Genomic DNA, 21,314 nt, shown 5'->3' on the forward strand with positions numbered 1-21,314 from the left:
AGGGCTGCAAATTGGCATGTTAATCATCCACCCTCCAGTCATCAAACATACCAAATTGCAGCCCTGTAGCCTCAGTAGTTTTGATTGTATTTAAAGTTAAAGTTAGCCACAATCGTGCTTCTGGCAGCGATATAGGACAGGCCACCACCGGGCCGTGGTTAAAGTTTCATGGGCCGCTGCTCATACAGCATTATACCGAAACCACCGAAAGATAGATCTGTTTTCAGTGGCCTTGATTATACGATGTACAGAAAACTCGATTGCGCCGAAGAAACTTCGGCGCATTTTTTACCTTTTTTTTTAGCAGTTGGTATCACAACCGTCATTGTTTTTGTTTTCTTTTCAATCTTTTTTGCCTAGTTATTTAATAATTCTCTATCGCCTCAGGCAATGATGACATCCTTTATTGTATCGTCTTATCATTTTGATTTGAGCTTTCTTTCATGCATTAGTCATAGTTATATGCTCCTCCTCCTCCCCCTCCTTTTCTGTTTGACTAGAGGTCGTTGCTCCCGGAATCTACAAGTCTTCATTAGAAGTGATTAATATGATTCAGACGAACAGTAATCATTTGTTCTCACCGTGGTTTTCAATCATCCGGAAAAGAACATCTCCCAGTTGTTTATAGAATCTGAATCGACAGAGCAAAGGTCATTGCCTTTTACGCGGAAAAAAATTCATTTACTCGCTTACCCGGATGAAGAAGCTTATTTCGAAATATTAAGTTCAGGGAACTTATTCATGCATTTTTAAAGGCGCTTTGACTGGAAATAATGTAATACGCGCAATCGTTGTTCGGTTTCAGTCATTTGTAAGTTTAGTTTAAACAATACTGGTGCTCTTTTGTGTGTTGTGTAACGGATGTTTTCAAAAGAATGTGATTACATACCGTGAGTAATGGCTGATAAGTATTCATTAATAGACCATTCATAGGACGTCAACCCATGTGCTAGTTAGTGGATGTGTGGGAGTGTGTGTGTGTGTGTGTGTGTGTGTGTGTGTGTGTTTGTGTGTATTCTATAGCCTGAACAATTGTTTTGACAACTTTTTTTATGCCTGAGTTTGTGTGAGTGTGTGTGAGTGTGTGTGTTTTATGCTCTATCTTGGTATTTCCTCTCCTTATTTTGTGTCTTCCTTTTAGGTCACTTAAGCTAATAGCTCAAACGGGCTTTTTCCTACTGAAGCTCTCGGGCGGTCTACCTGTCAGGCGGTCTGACAGAATGTTTGTATATCTGAATGTGTCTTCGTCTGGCGTAAACGTCTTCAAAACTAAAACATCATTTTGAATCAGACGTGATACAAGGCATCTTTAGAGGAAGGGTCAGGATCCAGAGTGGATCCTGGGAAGGGGATTCAAGTTTGTTAAATTGGGGTCCACGCTTCATCCAGTGGGATGGAGCGTGGACCTGTGACAAAAGCAACCCTCAGCCTCTCAAGGCACGCAGCGTATTTCCGAGAATTATTTTATGGAAATATGGCGTCTTTGACACTGGGAAATACGGTAATTTCACAACATTAAATAGCTTTACAGTAATAGTTTAACATTCAGAAGACTTTTGGGAGATAATTAAGTGGTGAAAAGAGGTTGGGGTCTTATAAAAATCTGCGCTGAACTAATGAACCAGAAACCAATTTCAAAAAAGTGGAAAACATCCTCATGTAGATTGAACTTTCTTCAGACCCTATTCTACTGGGCCAGGAAAGTGATACAGTAGAGGTCGAAAGTTTAAGTAGTAAATGTGTGAGAAATGTTTTTGAGGTATTTGATCAAAGGGTCGGGCAGGTAGGATCGTATGCTTTCTCAGTCACGTACTGGCAAGTGAAACAAGGTGTCCCTGGTGAGCAGTGATCCTTGTGAACCTGTTGTTTCAGAGGAATTTCTGTTCTACTATTAAATGTAATTTAGAAGTAAACTATGAAGATAATCAGAGTGGCTTTTCGAAAGCACTGGAATATTTGTTGATTCTGCTTTTATAGGCAGGTGGATGGATGTGATTAATTCAAACCAGCAATTATCAGTCCCAAGGTAATGAAAGCGGACCCCGACCAGATATCCGGCCACGGTAAACATCTTCCAAACTATTCCACAACAGCAAGTATGAGCACGCGCGCCCGCACACACAAACACACACACGTGTGGGTATTCATATATGTAGATTTCTTTTCTTTCCATAATGGTTTTCAGTCAAGATAACCATGAAATGTGGGATCATGCAGAATAAAAGATCCCTCTCTCTCTCTCTCTCTCTCTCTCTCTCTCTCTCTCTCTCTCTCTCTCTCTCTCTCTCTCTCTCTCTCTCTCTCTTACGCATGTTAATGGTTGCTGCGTTTTGTGCAAAATTCTAATGGGTGAACAATTTTTCCTTGTAGCCAAGGGAAGCTGTAATCCATTGGCGGTAGTATTTTTAATATCTTTTATATTATTCGATCCGAAACCTTCGGCAGCTCTCATGACTCACCATCAAAACTGGAAATACTTAAGGACTGTGATATCAGACGGACAGTTCCAAAGATTATATTTATAGTGCATCTGCTTGGTCCGATCTTTATACGCACGGTAACGTAGTCATTATATTTATTAAGAAACGGGAGACAGAAGATAAAATTTTGGGTCAGTTTCTCCTTAGAATTTTCCTATTTTCTCCCTCATAAAGAAAAAATATCAGATGATACTGGGAACTTATCGTAATTGCTCCAGTATGTATGTATATATATATATATATATATATATATATATATATATATATATATATATATATATATATATATATATATATATATATATGAGATAGGGAAAGCAAACCGTAGGAAACCTTTCTCATAGATAATTTCATTGCCGTTGTCAGCTCAGGGCTTGCTTGGCAATGCATATTGTCAGGCATAATGCTCAATTTATTATCCAGATATATTTTTACCAAATGGTTCATCCATTATCCATATTCAACATAATTCCTTTTGGGTACTCTAAAAGTAATCCAGCAGTTTATGAATCTTGAGCAATTCAGAGTGCAATTCAAAGAAGTATTACAAACATTTTTGATGCAGCAAACATTTTAAATCAGTGAAGGCTCTGTTTAATATGCATTATCTTATGAACACTGATAGGATATATATAGCTCATTAGTGTACATTAATAGGAAACACAAATTGATGTTCATGGTATTGTTTTATTACGATTTAAAACAAACAGAACCTTATGACGAATAAGAAAATAAGCAACGCCATACTTATGGGGAAAGTTAGGAAGACGAGGCTACCTCAAAATGTCTTGAGAATAATTATAAAGCGCCTGCGAAGCCTATTTTGACATGTATGGATTCATATATAGCGTCCTTTCGGCCCCTAGCTGCAACCCCTTTCGTTTCTTTTACTGTACCTCCTTTCATATTCTCTTTTTTCCATCTTACTTTCCACCCTCTCCTAACAATTGATTCATAGTGCAACCGCGAGGTTTGCCTCCTGTTACACCTTTCAAAACCTTTTTACACTCAATTTCCGTTTCAGCGCTGAATGACCTCTTAGGTCCTAGTGCTTGGCCTTTGTCCTAAACTCTATATTCCATTCATGGTAGGTGGTAGATTTGTAGACTTATGCTAAGTATTGATTCATATTTATAAATTAATCAGTTGGCGTATTTCTTTAACCTTAAACAGCTGCTGGAAATTTTTAATATTATAAAATGTAAATATTGTATTGTGCACTGTAAGTATGAGTTTTGTGATACCCAGTTATATAAGACTCTGTTGTTAACAAATAGTGCAAAGTGTCATATCTACAAATTTATTGACCTTTTCATTTGAATTTTAACCCAAAGTCGTTGGATAATAGATCACGGCTATTAATTTCCCATTCAGTATATTTATTATTAGTGTGACCATTTAAAGTAAAAATTGGCGGTAATGTAAGCGAGGGTCGGCACGATAATGGAGGGGTAAAACCGGACCTGGCTGGATTATACGTCGACTGGCATTTGCAGGGGCGGTGGAAGTTGTCATGTATGAAATAAGTACGTGGATACATTTGTACTTCCTCTCTCTCTCTCTCTCTCTCTCTCTCTCTCTCTCTCTCTCTCTCTCTCTCTCTCTCTCTCTCACCTTTGATTTAACTGATAATTGGCAACGCTGCTTTGTTGGTTTCAATAGAGGAGAAAGTGCTGATATTTAGGATACGTATATATACATGTATATGTGATTTCGAGGACAGGTAATTGCCAACATTAGCTAAACATCTTTGCAGAGTAAATAGCAAAGTGTCTGACGAAGAGAAAGCTGCCTTGAGCAGACGTCATTGACGCGTATCTAAGGTGAACTGGATATCACCAAAGGAAGCTTGTAAGAGCTCTGTCGTATGAGGTAATACGGACTTTCCGTCACATCCCGCGTTCCCCGTACGGCTTTCTAAATATCCAGTAAATCTTGCCCGAGGCTCGACTGCTCTCGGAGGAGAATGTCTTTTCTGACCTGAAAAATGGGTGACATGCAGGAAGTTCGACTACACGATAAAGGCTTTATACGGTGCCTGATTAAGTATCTCTCTCTCTCTCTCTCTCTCTCTCTCTCCCTCTCTCTCTCTCTCTCTCTCTCTCTCTCTTGTCTGGCCTGAGCTTTTAATTAATGACTCTCTCTCTCTCTCTCTCTCTCTCTCTCTCTCTCTCTCTCTCTCTCTCTCTCTCTCTCTACCTGTCTGGTCTAAGTTTTTAATTAATGAATCTCTCTCTCTCTCTCTCTCTCTCTCTCTCTCTCTCTCTCTCTCCTGTCTGGTCTGAGTTTTTAATTACTCTCTCTCTCTCTCTCTCTCTCTGTGTGTGTGTGTGTGTGTGTGTGTGTGTGTGTTTAATGCTGTTGCAGAACTTGTATATCTGAAAGTTTTTGCTAAAGTCTACGAGGGTGTCACATACGACTTAATTGGGTGGCCAGAAGTGTGGAGACTTCAATGCCTTGTAACAATGCATCCATGGATGCGCTAGAGAAGCATGACATAAATATTTACGCTTATACTGTTTAGCGCACGTAGCTAATATTTGTATTGATATGTACGTGGATTCGTGTGATTGTATTTGTGTGCCTATATGTTCACCCGTACATTAAATGCATTATGTATGTGTACACGCGCTCTCGTAAATAGATATCTGTATACATTAAGAGGATATATGTATATAAATTATATATATAATATGTATATGTATGTGTATATAATTATATATATATGTATATATATATATATATATATATATATATATATATATATAGTATAGATAAATATTATATATGCATGCGTTTGTATATTTGTAAAACCCAGCGAGCCTCAGTTGACGCAAGCAGTAATTTGTGTAACGTGGTAATTATTAGACAGACAACTGTGTTGTTACCAACCAAGGGTTAGAAAGGACACCAACCTGGCAGAGTCGTCAGAAATAACTACTGATATCGAAAGGCTAACCCTATCTAGCGCCACCCACTCTTGGGGGGTGGGGAGAAAGTGTTTTTTTTCATGACTGCAGGTGTGCGTAAAATTCTCATGCGATCCCACAAATTTCCCTAGATTTTTCATGACGTATATGTGTAGTTAAAATATGCAAAATTACATTATTTCTAAAAATAAATGTGTATGCCATGGGATGTAATAAATTCTATAAGTTAACATCTGTTCAGTATTTTTGTATTACCGAAAAAATCATTAATTTTGTCTTTCAATTGCTCGCTAGTATCTTTTGTCTTCCAATTTTTGTCTAATTTCTCTACTTGATTTCCTTGTAAATTTTCGTAGAGCCAGGTGAGTTTTTCTATAATCATTCTCTCTCTCTCTCCTCTCTCTCTCTCTCTCTCTCTCTCTCTCTCTCTCTCTCTCTCTCTCTCTCTCTCAAACGTACTTTTATGTCTGCTTTTATGTGATTCCTCAATTTTTCATGTAATAAAAGTATTCAACTTATTTCTCTAAAAGTCATTCTCTCGCCCCTCCACCCCTCCCTTCCTCTCTCCCCCTTCCCTCCCCCTCCCCCCCCCCTCCCTCCCTTCTGTCGCTCTGTCGTGTTCAGCCATCTGATCCAATTGCATCACACCGGCTCCTGTTCACGAAGTCAAACGTATTCTTGCAATCGGAGCGTGATGCATTTGCAAGCATTTACATAGCAGTGCCTTCACCCGATTTTGTTGTCTTTGTCAGAAGAGAGAGAGAGAGAGAGAGAGAGAGAGAGAGAGAGAGAGAGAGAGAGAGAGAGAGAGAGGGGGGCTTTGATGCCGCACGGCCGCTTTGCGCCGAATATTTTTCTAGCTCTTTGTACACGCGTCTTTCTTCTCTGCTTGAACGTCTTCCGGTTTTTAGATGTGTGTATATATATGTATATATATATAAATATATATATATATATATATATATATATATATATATATATATATATATATATATATATATATATATATATATATATATATGTTTGATGCATATACTGTATGTATGTATATGAATGAAATTTACTGTAATCTGACAGTCTTCTGTAAAAAAAGTATACTGTTTTAAGACCACTGAGCTGATTAACAGCTCTTCTGGGCAAAAGGATTAGACTTAACGTGGCTAAGAACCGATTGGTTACCTAGCAACGGGACCTACAGCTTATTGTGGAAAACACATTATAGCGAGAAACGAATTTCTATCACCAGAAATAAATTCCTCTAACTTTCATCAGCCGGCCGGGGAAACAGTCTTCTGTAAAGTTAAATTCCAACATTTATTCATTCCAACATGAAATCAAATTGTTCTCGTTATAGAAGTAGTTGCTGTTGCAGATATTGCTAGATAGCAACATGTGGCGTCCAATCCCAATGGAAGCTATCTTTCGCAGCTGTAAGACGCAAGATTTACTGTTCATCGCAGATTGATTTGCTTAACGGTACGGACATCGTCTTCGGTCAGTTGCAGCATTGTGTTCGATCTGTATCTCGGCCAACCGTGACGTTATCGCCATGAGGGATTTTTATACGAAGAATTGTGGCGTGCCGTTGCTCCACACTGAATGCAAGCGAGTCTCGGAGAGAGAGAGAGAGAGAGAGAGAGAGAGAGAGAGAGAGAGAGAGAGAGAGAGAGAGAGAATCTTAATACATAAATAAACTGAGGAGTGACAGAGACGAAAGAACAGACATACACATGAGAGAGAGAGAGAGAGAGAGAGAGAGAATCTTTCATACATAAATAGCTTGAAGAGTGACAAAGACGAAAGAACAAACATACGCATGAGAGAGAGAGAGAGAGAGAGAGAGAGAGAGAGAGAGAGAGAGAGAGAGAGAGAGAGGTTACCTTGGTGTAAATGAATGTTTTGTTCTCCAGGTCATATTCTTCAATATATTATACTCAATTTGTATTCGACCCCATAATTAATATTAAATTGCATAATTTACTGACCTTGTCTCCTTTGTATACACGTTACTTGTTATAACCTTGTCTGTTTTGAATTCAATCTTCCTGGGGATTTTAAGAGTACCATGTAAGGTATTATACCCTGGGCACAATAACATGCATGCCAAGTTTAACTTGAGACTCCTAAGTAATCTCAGAATTTGTGTTGCCACATTTTGATGACTTGGAAAACCTGAGTTTTAATTTACAGGTTCTATGTTAACTTATTAAACATTTATGATGATGATAAAATGCAGTGATGTTTTTATTTTGCCATTGTTTGGGAAAAATAGTAATTTTTATAGTGTGTTTAATTATTTTTGTAATGCTATGTAAATTATTATTAATATTTTCATATCAAGATGAGGTTGCTAGCCCCATGCCCTGCCTCTGCGGATGATCAAGGGCTTGCGTGTCAGTGTTTGACATTTTTTTTTCTGAAAAGAAAACTGTTGTGCCGGCTTTGCCTGTCCGTCCGCACTTTTTCTGTCCGCCCTCAGATCTTAAAAACTACCGAGGCTAGAGGGCTGCAAATTGGCAGTTGATGATCCATCTTCCAACCATCAAACATACCAAACTGCAGCCCTCTAGCCTCAGTAGTTTTCATTTCATTTAAGGTTAAAGTTAGCCATAATCGTGCGTCTGGCAACGATATAGTATAGGCCACCACCGGGCCGTGGTTAAAGTTTCATGGGCCGCCGCTCATACAGCATTATACCGAGACCACCGAAAGATAGATCTATTTTCGGTGGCCTTGATTATACGATATGCAGCAAACTCGATTGCGCCGAAGAAACTTCGGCGCGTTTTCTACTTGTTTACTGTCGTCCACGTCATTCAAGTCCGGACTAAAACCAACGTAGCTGAACTTTGCTATTCTTAGGAGCAGGCGCAGAATGAACGCAATACAGCCGTTGGCAGTAACACACATTAGCTAATATGTAGGTGAAGCAAACAATTTTATACAAGCCAGTTTATTTTTATTTTATTAAACTTTCTCCGCGTCTTAGACCTTAATTTTTTGTCTGCTGCGAATCTACTTATGTTCTCCACAACAAAACAATATACACGTGCGTAAATATGCACGAGTAGAGAGAGAGAGAGAGAGAGAGAGAGAGAGAGAGAGAGAGAGAGAGAGAGAGAGAGAGACACACACAGAAGTTGTAATTCTTGGTTTTTCGTTTGCTGCCAATCTGCATATGTCCTTCACATGAAAACAACAAACACATAAATATACAAATTAGGAGAGAGAGAGAGAGAGAGAGAGAGAGAGAGAGAGAGAGAGAGAGAGAGAGAGAGAGAGAGAGAGAGATGATAATATATTTGTTGAAAAGAAATTATGTGACGGAGAGAGAGAGAGAGAGAGAGATATTTTATAGTATATTTGTTGAAAAGAAATTTTCTGAAGGAGAGAGAGAGAGAGAGAGAGAGAGAGAGAGAGAGAGAGAGAGAGAGAGAGATATGATAATATGTTTGTTGCAAAAGAAATTATGTGAAGGAAGAGAGAGAGAGAGAGAGAGAGAGAGAGAGAGAGAGAGAGAGAGAGAGAGAGAGAGAGAGTGTGTGATAATATATTTGTTGCAAAGAAATTATGAAGGAGAGATGTGAGAGAGAGAGAGAGAGAGAGAGAGAGAGAGAGATATTATAGTATATTTGTTGAAAAGAAATTATGTGAAGGAGAGAGAGAGAGAGAGAGAGAGAGAGAGAGAGAGAGAGAGAGAGAGAGAGAGAGAGAGAGAGAGAGAGATTCATTCTGTAGTGGTATCTTTAAAGAAGGAATAGAAGGTACACTATCATGACCTGAGGAGTGTTAGGGACTCCCGTAAGAGGAGACGACCGGGGAATTGGAGGGGGCTGGCGGGGGACTTCCTGGCTAGCTGGATGGCTGACTGACTGGCTGACTGGCTGAGTGGCTGGCTGCTCCACCTTCGGACGAGTCATCGGAATTTATTTACCGCAGGCTAACGGAGTCTTTTGGTCTAGCAGTCGAACTCGCTCCTTGCATTTGGTGCCGGGGCACGAGAGAGAGAGAGAGAGAGAGAGAGAGAGAGAGAGAGAGAGAGAGAGAGAGAGAGAGAGAATCTTCATACATAAATAAATTGAAACGTGAAAAGACTCAGACATACACATGAGAGAGAGAGAGAGAGAGAGAGAGAGAGAGAGAGAGAGAGAGAGAGAGAGAGAGTGTAACTCTTGATTTTTCTTTTGCTGCTAATGTACATATGTCCTTCACATGAAAACAGCAAACGTAAATATACACAAATTAGGTGAGAGAGAGAGAGAGAGAGAGAGAGAGAGAGAGAGAGAGAGAGAGAAAAGGAGGCGTATGGTTATAGAATTGTTGTAAAGGAAATGATTTTAAGCAAATGAGAGAGAAAGAGAACATAGACTATAGTCATGGATATGTTGAAAAGGAAATTAGAATAGATGGTATATGAATTTCCTCAGCTAACAACGAATACGTAGGTAAGAGTCCTTTCGCAAGTTTCTGTTTAATATTTTTTTAACTTTTATTTATAGGAAGGAAGTTAGGACATTCTTTCACTCTTTATGTACAGTACAATGAAAGGATATTCATTTCTCTCTCTCTCTCTCTCTCTCTCTCTCTCTCTCTCTCTCTCTCTCTCTCTCTCTCTCTCCAAATTGACGTAAGTTTTACAGAGGTGAAACAGTAATTCACCGGATGTGTAAAATTTAATTTTAATAATTTTGGAAATAAGCGATTGAAAGAAAGAATTTTAAAAACTAGACTCTCTCTCTCTCTCTCTCTCTCTCTCTCTCTCTCTCTCTCTCTCTCTCTCTCTCTCTCTCTCTCTCTGTATTCAATCAACAAATTGACGTAAGTTTTATAGAGGAAAAACAGTAATTCACCAGAAGGATAAAACTGAATAATTTTAGAAATAAGCTATTGAGAGAAAGACATTTAAAAACTGCAGAATAATATACGCTGGGACAAATCAATTGGCTAATTATTCATCCTTTGGGGACGATTTTAAGGGAATGACAGTTTTATCGTTTTATAATTATCACCGAAATATTAGAAAGTAGGAATGCACACTTGGAAAGGAATTGGGGATTCCAGTCATCTTTAAGTCACTCCCGTTTGATGACGTCACTTGGCTGTTTTTATAGTTTTAGTTTTCTGTAAAAGAAAACTATTGTGCCGGCTTTCTCTGTCCATCCGCAATTTATTCTGTCCGCACTTTTTTCTGTCCGCACTTTTCTGTCCGCCCTCAGATCTTAAAAACTACCGAAGCTAGAGGGCTGCAAATTGGTATGTTGATCATCCACCTCCAGTCATCAAACGTACCAAATTGCAGCCCTCTAGCCTCAGTAGCTTTTATTTTATTTAAGGTTAAAGTTAGCCATTATCGTGCATCTGGCAACGATATAGGATAACCCACCACCGATCCGTGGTTAAAGTTTCACGGGTCGCGGATCATACAGCATTATATCGAGACCATTTTCGGTGGACTTGGTTATACGCTGTAGCGGCCGTACAGAAAATTCGATTGCGCCGAAGAAACTTCGGCGCATTTTTGACGTGTTTGTATCAGCATGTCTGCATGCGTTTCTCTATCCGGGTCGTTTATTTGTGAAAACACCACCGCTACCAGAAGCAGTAATAATAATAATAATAATAATAATAATAATAATAATAATAATAATAGCTTACTTTCTTCAGCGTTTATTATGAATAATCGGCGAGACCCAGTTGGTGTCAGTTTCTATTATGTGTCGTGTCTTCCTTAGAGTGCTATCCTTGTATGTAGTTAATAATTCTGTTCTGATCTCGCACACATTCCTGAGAGAGAGAGAGAGAGAGAGAGAGAGAGAGAGAGAGAGAGAGAGAGAGAGAGAGAGAGATTTAAACATATGCGAGAAAAACAGTAAGGTAAACTCTTTTTTGAGAGAGGGAGAGAGCGATAGAGAGAGGTTTAAACATTTGCTAGAAAAACAGTAAGGTAATCTCTCTTGAGAGAGAGAGAGAGAGAGAGAGAGAGAGAGAGAGAGAGAGAGAGAGAAAGAAAACCTTGTAAGGTTAAGACAATGCCTGAATGTGTCAGAGAGAGAGAGAGAGAGAGAGAGAGAGAGAGAGAGAGAGAGAGAGAGAGAGAATGGAATCTCCTTGTCTGAATGAAAATAGAAAGTTTTCACCTGCGGTGGCTCTTACGGATCTCCCATTTGTACCCCCAAGGTCCCTGTCCTTGTCCCTTTCCCGGATGTATGTGTGTGTATGTCTGTGCGTACGTGCGCGCGTTTGTGTTACACTGTAGAGGACAAGGTCTCAGTCTCGGCTGTCTTGTGTTTTTTTTCTCTCTCTCTTTTTCAGTGGTTTTTTTCCCCCACGTCTTCTGCCAAAGAAGGACCTGAGTCAGTATCCAGTCTCTAGCTCTTCCTACACAATCATCCCCCGTTGCCTCAGGCTACTTTTCAGGCAGAATCGATTCAGAGAAGCAGAAATGAACCGGCCAGTGTCATGTTCTCCTACTGCGACCGTGAAGGACCTTAATATATCGAAGAATAAGAAAAAAATAAAACAAGTGAAAAGTGCGCCGTTTCTTCGACGCAGTCGAGTTTTCTGTACAGCCGCTTTGGGGTATAATCAAGGCCACCGAAAACAGATCTATCTTTCGGTGGTCTCGGTATAATGCAGTGTGAGCCGCGGCCCACGAAACTTTAACCACGACCCGGTGGTGGCCTGTCCGATATCGCTGCCAGACGAGCGATTATGGCTAACTTTAACCTTAAATAAAATTAAAAAAAAAAACTACCGAGGCTAGAGGGCTGCAATTTGGTATGTTTGATGATTGGAGGTTGGATGATCAGCATACCAATTTGCAGCCCTCTAGCCTCAGTAGCTTTTTCAGATCTGAGGAGGACAGAAAAAAATGCGGACGGACAGGCAAAGCCGGCAGAATGTTTTTTTGTGTATCACAGCGTAGTTTTGATCCAGCCTGCAAAAGTTCTTCTTGTCAACTCCTAAATACTTAGGCATTTTAAGCAAAATGTTTATTTTCTTTAGCTGTCTTCACCCTGCTCTTTATGGAAGCCTTTGTCAATTTTACTTCTGAAAGTTAGGCCCTATCCTGAGTACTACCTGTATTTATTAAGATATTTCAAAATAATGTAAACTTGAAAAAAGATTAAACTGCACTAGCATCAAATTACCTTGCACCCGAAAATGATAGTCGATTAGGTTACTTCTTTCATTTCTTGGTTTATCTGATATTTCTATTTTTTTTTTTGGGAGGGGCGCTATTTTTATATTAATTTTTGTATGATTCTCCAAATGATGCTCTTTAATATTTGCACTACTATGTAATTAACCATGCTTATGTATTTACTGTGGCGAAATAGACAACGAGAGAACGAAATAAATAAGACGGTTGAATACGGGAACATAGGTAAAATAAACACGATCTAATATAAAATTAGCCACATAGGAATTGGCAGGGCCAATGGGCTTAAATATTCTGGTGGTTGGTAGAGGTTTATAGAATGGGGAGGGCAGAGGGGTTGGGTGGGTGGGTGGGGCCACGATCGCGGAGAAGAATGTGCTGGAAACGGTTTTTGACTTGTCTGACTTGCATGTGGGTCACTGGGGTCTCCGACTTCGTTACGATGCGTCGGTAATGGCTTCGGCTTGGACGAACTTTTCAACGATAGTCTTCATTCTCATTCGTTTGATTTTTGATGTTATTGTTAATGGTGTATGTAAATGTTGCAGTTACCATGGATTTGTGATGAACTTTGTTTGAAAAATATATTTGTTTAGCATAAATAAGTAATCCTACAGCGAAGGTAATAAACCACTCCGAACAGTTGTTCTTCATCAAGGAATGCATCGCATCATCGAAGTCAACAACAAGTCATATTACATCTTTATAATGGTTTCCCTCCGTCTGAACCCTGTCAGTAAATCATACTAACTCTTTTCTAAAGATTTCTCTTCGTCTGGACCTCTCTTGCAGGCGCCTGTTACGAGTAGGCATCGAAAGAAGTGTTGGATATTTGTGTAGAGTCACTGATACCGCGCCAACTCACTGACTGTAGTCTTACCTCAGCGTGTGTGTGTGTGTGTGGGAAGGGGCCGATGACCGGTGACGTCATTGTTCGCTTGATATATACGTACATACACATACACACACACACACACACACACACATATATATATATATATATATATATATATATATATATAAGCAAAGATATCAATTTCAAATTTATACATTTTATATATATATATATAAATATATAATTTCAAATTTATATATTTTATATATATATTTATATTATACATATATATATATATAAAGATATAAATATATATATATATATATATATATATATATATATATATATATATATATATATATATATATGTATAATATAAATATATATATAAACGTAGATAAGAATGTAGTTAGATAGGTATCAAACTTTTGTTTATCCACAAAAAGAGATATTTCAGGAACACTACTTTTAATTTTGAAATTCAATCAAGACAGTAGATAGATCAAACTTTAATAAAGTCTAAATTATTTTGATTTTGCATTATTCTTTAATTCATTAGAATAAGTATGTTAATACAAGTATAAATTATTTTGATTTATGCATTATTTTTATATATATATATATATATACAGTATAATATATATATATATATATGTGTGTGTGTGTGCGCGCAGGTGTGTGCGCGCGCATGCGTATTCGAGTCTGACGTGTGTTTCTTTTGGCTGTTAACTGGTCTTTTGTCCGGCGAAGCCCACTCGACCTAGTCACCGTTATGATATATCTAGATGTTTGCCATGTGAACAAAAGGAAATCCTCTTTCTTGTGGTTTCCAATTTGCCCTTTTATGGCTATTCTTTTGTCTGACAGAAACACACACATATATGTACATACATATATATATATATATATATATATATATATATATATATATATATATATATATATATATATATATATATATATATATATATATATTTATTATATATATATGTGTATGTGTATGCATTTCTGTCAGACAAGAGAATTATTTGGATATGTGTACATATATATGAGCGTGTGTGGGTGTGTGTATGTATACCTACCTATACATGTATTTATGTATATGTCCATTTGATTTGACTATGCAAATCTGTGAATTTTCACCCACTCAATCGATTGTCTACATTAAGGAAGACGCACGTTATTTATTATTATTATTATTATTATTATTATTATTATTATTATTATTATTTTGAATCCTACTGAGTTCATTTTATACATTACCTTTTCGGCCTTTCTTATAAATTTTCTCCCTGTGGTACACGGGGGTTGGGATGAGTGCCAGAGCAAAAGTCTGATATTCATATTTCAGAGGTGTTGAAAAATACTTAGAAGTCACTGTTACATCGAATTACGGGCAAAGAACACAGTCCAGTCGCCAGTGGCGGTCGTCTTCTGAAAGTTAGTTTTGATTAGTTCAGATGAAATAATTGAATCTATGACATTCAGGCTGTCAGGCCAAGCGCTGAGGCAGTTTCGGCCATTCAGCCGTTAAGACAGTGAAAATAGTGGGTTGGAGTGTTTGGACAGCAAGATAAAGAGACCCAGAAAGTAAAGTCGATGAGGTTCAATGATTTAAAGGTGGAACTGGGAGATAACCCACAGTTACGCTAAGAAAGGTTGTACAGGTAAATTGAGGAAAGGCAGCTGGACTGCAGGTAAAGCAAGAGGCTAAAAAGTGGGTGCTGCTAGGGGCCGAAATGACGCTGTAGACATCCTTTGGTAATGCCTACGGTGCACCACTGACGTCACTGCTGCTCCTACGGGGCCAGATGAGATATACGTGGGTGATTTTGCCCTTCTCAGAAGTGAAAACTAGAGAGGATTCCTGGGCTGATGTTTACAGTGAAGCCGGTGTTATATGCCAGCACGGCTCTTGCTCATAGAACAACCCGTACTAGACTCCAGATAAGCTCAAGGTGTTTTTTTTTCTACGTGTATAGTACACACTTGACTTCCGGGTATTTTTCACAATCTCTGAAGTAGTATGCATATTGGCCATCTGCATATCCCTCTGCTAAGTATGCCACAGAGAAGCAATAAGAAAAGAGCTGGGTATGGGTTACTGTCGTTTGAAATTATATTTTTCCTAATAGGGTTCTTATCGCGGAAAATATGCAGATTACAGTAGTTTCAGAAACGTTGGTGTATTAAACCTGATTTACATAATGTTACTGTTCAACAGAAAACTTATGTAAAAGAGGGTATCTTACCTACACATTATTATTATTATTATTATTATTATTATTATTATCATAAGACTCAGTTTAAGAGAGGGCTCAGATGGCACGGCCCAACCCTAGGGACGTTACGTACCGTCATGGAACTCAGGCCAAGGCACTTTAGTTATGCTTAAGTTAGGGGCACTGGTGTTAGAAGCTAACCCTGGGGACCGTATGACAGCAAATATAGACCCTCGAGAAGTTTTGTCCTGCCCCTAAGCTTTCACTAAGTCTCCCTCATTCCTTATGCAGAGTGGGTTTATGGGCGTTACACCCTGAAAAATTATATGGGTACACTTTACAGCAATTCACCCAGTACTGAATATGACCATCTTATTTTACATTAAATAATAGCCGAAATACGTTTTTGTGATGATTTCAGATCTTGGACCGTTTATACAAAGTTTGTCTGGTGTTTTGATTTGTGCTTTTTCTTTCGTTGATCTATGTATACATTCATATGTATGTATTTATGTATGTGTATGTAATCTTTGCGTAAAAATATGTATAATTTATGTACAATTTTGCGTATATTTATTACCTTCTTTTTAACATATAATTATATATATATTTATTTATATTAATTACACACACACACACACACACACACACACATATATATATATATATATATATATATATATATATATATATATATATATATATATATATATATATATATATATTGTATATATATTGTATGATTATAAATATAAATTCTGATGGCAATTCCTTGAGCTGAGATTGTCATCGTCAACAACGCCTCCTCAAGAACTTGGTGCGGTAATGAATAAAACATATTTACAGTCCGCTGGCTGACAAACAGCCAGTATTCGTGTGCATTTACATACTACTGAAGGTTTTGCGGTGTGTAAAAGGAATTTTGGATTGCGTGATTCTGCGCAGACAGGGAAAACACGGACGGACAAATCGAGATCTGAATGGTTTGTGAAAAGCTGAAAACCATTCACGCTTGATCTGTGGTTGTGCATGAGTTGGTCTGATTGCATTTTTACTTTCTAGTTGTCAGTCTTCGTTCTCTCTTTCTCTCTCTCCTGCAGCAGCTGTTGTTTTCACGTACCTCCGTTAGGCCTCACGCTACTTTGATATTTACTGACCTACTGGAGAAGTGAAGGAGTTTTTCCCTTCGTGGAAAAGAGCTGGGTCTGGTTTACTGTCGTTTGAAATAGTATTTTTGCCCAACAGGTTTTCTTCTCTCTGAAAATAATAAAATTTTTAGGGGCTTCAGGAATGTTGATTTATTGAAAATTGTACAACCTTGCATTGATGCATCTAATAACCATCTCCACGTTTAGGTAAATGCATTCACATGGGAAAGAGGCTTCCACGCACGGATTTATGACTAATTTATTAGAAAAGAAAAATATATTTGAAGAAAGGAACCGGTTGACGCCACTTGTAGATCAGGGAAGAGTCGGGAAACAGGCTGGTGATAGTAGAGTGAGACTTCTGGAGCTTCATTGTTTTTATTCAAGTGGGCTGGGGATCCTGTTGCCCTTCTGTGACCCAGTCCGGAAAACGAGAAAAGGAAAAGTAAGGAAGGAAGAGAGAGACATTCTTTTTTGAGCTCCGGAGTCGGGTACTGCCGTCAGTGCATCTCGTGCGGTGCACTGCAGGCATTGCTTTAGGTTCTTTGCAGCGTCTCTTCGGCCCCTAACTTCAACCTCTTTCATTCCTTTGACTGTACCTCCGTTCATACACTCTTTCTTCCATCCTCCTTTCCACCCTCTCCTAACAATTGTTTCATAGTGAAACTGCGAGGCCTTCCTCCTTTTATGCCTTTCGAACCTTTCTACTGTCAATTTCCCCTTTCAGCGCTGAATGACCTCATAGGTCCCAGCACTTGGCCTCTGGCCTAAACCCTATGTGCAATATGCTGCTATTCTTGTTTTGAGTGTTAGGAAAGAAATAGTGGCTGAATTTGAAAGTCGTTAGTATGCTTTCGAAAATTTTTCGTGGTTTACAGATTTATGCAGATGTCCGGCTGAGTTTCCTGTCTCGGGTTTTCCGTGACCACACGAGATGAAAGGAGGGGGGCGAGAGACACGAAAATATGACCACTTGACCAACTTGTTATTGCGGGGGTGTCTTAGGCTGCTAATTACGGCTATTTTGCTAATAGATACCAACCCATGGGGACGCTTCGTCATATTTGTAGTGTGGCGAAAGATTTCCTCTCTCTCTCTCTCTCTCTCTCTCTCTCTCTCTCTCTCTCTCTCTCTCTCTGAGTTGCGTGATTGGAATAAAGAGCAGTGGAGAAAAAGTCAGTGCATATTATTTGGGGGGAAAAAATTGCGAGTTCTAAATGCAAATTTCTTAGAGAATACAAAGGGCTATCTACACCTTCTGCGACTGCGCTGATTTCAAATGACTGTTAGTGGAAATCTCTATAATTTCAAACCTGTATGATACCGTCGAAGTTTGAACGGATCTAATTTTCAAATGTTTAACTATATTCACATTTTTTTTATGCAGTGACTAAGCGAATAATGTTTGTTCTTAAGTGAACCCGCTTTCCCCTCCCCCATTCTCTCGGAAGACCAGTAACTTGACCTGCAAAGTTTCCCCCCTCCCACGTCCAGTGCATGGACATCAGCAGGTCCCGAGATGCAATCTCCCATACCAGTTCCTTTCAGATGCCTCAAGGCTTTGGGTTCCCTCCCGGCTTATGTTTTCCCAATTCCTATAACCTCCTATCTTTTAAAAGGCGAAAATTAAATCATTTTTAATTTTTAGAGATTCGAGAAGACTACGCTTCTCAAGAGAAGCTTATTGGCGTATTTACCAGAAGCCAAATGGCGTTGTTATAACTTATGTATTCAAATGGTATGTGATTCAAATGGAAGGTAATAATCTGTTGTAAAACAGTCTCAACGTTGCTCGTGTAAGTATTTACTAGAAGTTAAATGGCGTTGCCGTATTTTATGTATCAAAGTTGTAGGTAATATATAAATGAAATATATTAGACATATAATATATATATATATATATATATATATATATATATATATATATATATTATATATATATATATATATATATATATATATATATATATATATATATATATATATATTTAATAAGATATCAAGTAACAGCTGAGTAAATCACTTAAGTCTTCGAAAAGTATATTTTACAAGACCCACGGTGCGTTGGTGATTGAGCAAATGGATAGTAATAATCTGCTCCAAGTTTCAGGTTGATCGCGTAAGTAAAAAGACTGAATAAAAAGAAAGAGAAAAAGAAAAACTTCGTGAATGGCGCGCATACTGTTTTTGCTTGCATTGTTGCTTTGGTGTTTTAACTCTTAGGTAATCCAGGCTAATGGACTCGAATGCATTGGTCAGAAGCATGAGATGACAACTTTCCTCGGCTCGGCATACATGGACGTTCGTGTTCGTGCGCGCTGGCTTCGGCCTCGGATTTCAGCAACTTTTCAGATTGGGAAATCGGTGGTGTCAACTTGTTCCTGCTGCCACTTGCTCTACAGATCAGGTTACTTTTGTAGTGAACGGTGAAATTGCGCTTTTCAGATGCTGGAAGGAATCGCTTTGTTTGTGCTGGAAGCGTTCTCATTTTATCTGGGGGCTTTGTGTTTTTTTTTTTTATTTTATTGTTTCCGTTTTGTTTTATAATTATATTTCTGACATTTATTTGTATTTTTGTCATTTTTTCTCGTCGTGACTATTTTAATTTTTTCTGTTTATTTTCACTTTTATTATTTTCTTATTTTTATTATGTTATTTATTTTGGTCTTATTTTAAATTACTGCTTGAATTGTTATTTTAATTTTGTTTTTAATTTTTATTATTTGCATTGTGTATTTTTTAATATTCTATTTTGATCATTTTTTAACATATTCATTTTTATCTTTTTTATTATTACTATTCTTATTTGTTAAATACTTTATTATTGTTATTTACAAATTACACCATTGCATTCACCTGCAAATGAGATAATGTAGACCAATTTGCTGAATTAACGCTGTCTGTCGACGGAATTGGACGGTTGGGGGCTGCCGATTGGAAATTATAATTGTAACTCTCATAATGAAATGTAGCACTTATTTTACCTTTATATATATAGTTGATTTTAAGATGTAAAACATGAATTAACCATCGTATTGAAGTGCATATGGTTTCATAATACAATAGTTTACCCTTGTACATTTATCATGAGGGTATAAAAAAGTAGTCATTTCATTTAGTTCTTCATTCGATAATACAATACTTTATATATATATATATATATATATATATATATATATATATATATATATATATATATATATATATATAACATATACATATACTGTATACATATAATATATATATATACATATATATATATATATATATATATATATATATATATATATATATATATATTATATATGTATACATATATATAATATATATATACAGTATATATATGTATGTATGTATGTATATATATTTAAGCCGATATAGAACAGTATTTTACCGTAATATATTTTTAATTTTAAAGATGTAAAACATTAACCTTTGTTTATATTTAAAAACTTGTAGTCACTAAAACATAAAGTAGCCTTATTAAGTTCTTTATATATTACTTAACAGTATTTTACATATATATGACTAGTTTCGAAGATATAAAACAGTAGAGTATCTGTTTGTGAGAAGGCAAGTGTTTATTTAAAAACAATTAACTTCAAGTATTCAATTTCACTGTCATAATCAAGAAGTATCCTTTCCATGTAAAAATACTAGAATCATTAAACAAATAAAGTTAACTTAATCAGCAGGCATTTAAAATCTTAGATGTGAGAATATCTCTCTCTCTCTCTCTCTCTCTCTCTCAAGATGCGTACAGTAATATTATATGGTAGCTGTCATAACAGTTCCAACCAGTTACTTATATTTACGCCAGGTCCAGACTTGGTCTCCTTTAACCACCGCTGCTGCCGTGGAGAAATCAAAACCCGTGATAGATGACGTGTCCAGTCGTTCGGGTGACCGCAAGATGACGGGAGCAGCGATAACCCATATGTTACCCGAAGGCCCAACGGTACATTTGAGACGATGCGCTGCCAATGTTTACCTTATAATGAGGGAGGGTTGTGGGAAGGTGGGTGGGTGTTCTTTTAATGAGGAAAGGTTGTGGGTCCGTTCTTTTAATGAGGAAAGGTTGGAGGTATGTTCTTTTTATGAGGAAAAGTTAATGGTGTGTTCTTTTCAAGAGGAAAGGTTGGGGCGTGTTCTTTTTATGAGGAAAGGTTGGAGGTGTGTTCTTTTAATGAGGAAAGGTTGGAGGTGTGTTCTTTGAATGAGGAAAGGTTGGAGGTTTGTTCTTTTAATGAGGAAAGGTTGGAGGTGCGTTCTTTTTACGAGAAAAGTTGAAGGTCCGTTCTTTTAAAGAGGAAAGGTTGGAGGTATGTTCTTTTTATGAGGAAAAGTTAGGGGTGTGTTATTTTTATGTTGAAAGGTTATGGGTGTGTTCTTTTTATGAGGAAAGGTTATAGGTGTGTTCTTTTAATTAGGGAATTCTGTGGGGGTGTTCTTTTAAAGAGGAAAGGTTGCGAGTGTGTTCTTTAACTGAGGAAAGATTAGGGGTGTGTTCTTTCAATTAGGAACAGTTGGGGGTGAG

The 21,314-nt window shown here is 37.6% G+C and overlaps 1 protein-coding gene across 7 annotated transcripts in view; it reads left to right on the plus strand.

Annotated features, from left to right (window-relative positions):
- Positions 1-21,314, plus strand: part of LOC136853354 (uncharacterized) — an 832,536-nt gene that overhangs the window by 135,853 nt on the left and 675,369 nt on the right. The gene's annotated exons all lie outside the window — the stretch shown is intronic.

Source organism: Macrobrachium rosenbergii, chromosome 27 (assembly GCF_040412425.1).
Source record: "Macrobrachium rosenbergii isolate ZJJX-2024 chromosome 27, ASM4041242v1, whole genome shotgun sequence".
In the NCBI taxonomy this organism is placed as follows: Eukaryota; Metazoa; Arthropoda; class Malacostraca; order Decapoda; family Palaemonidae; genus Macrobrachium; species Macrobrachium rosenbergii.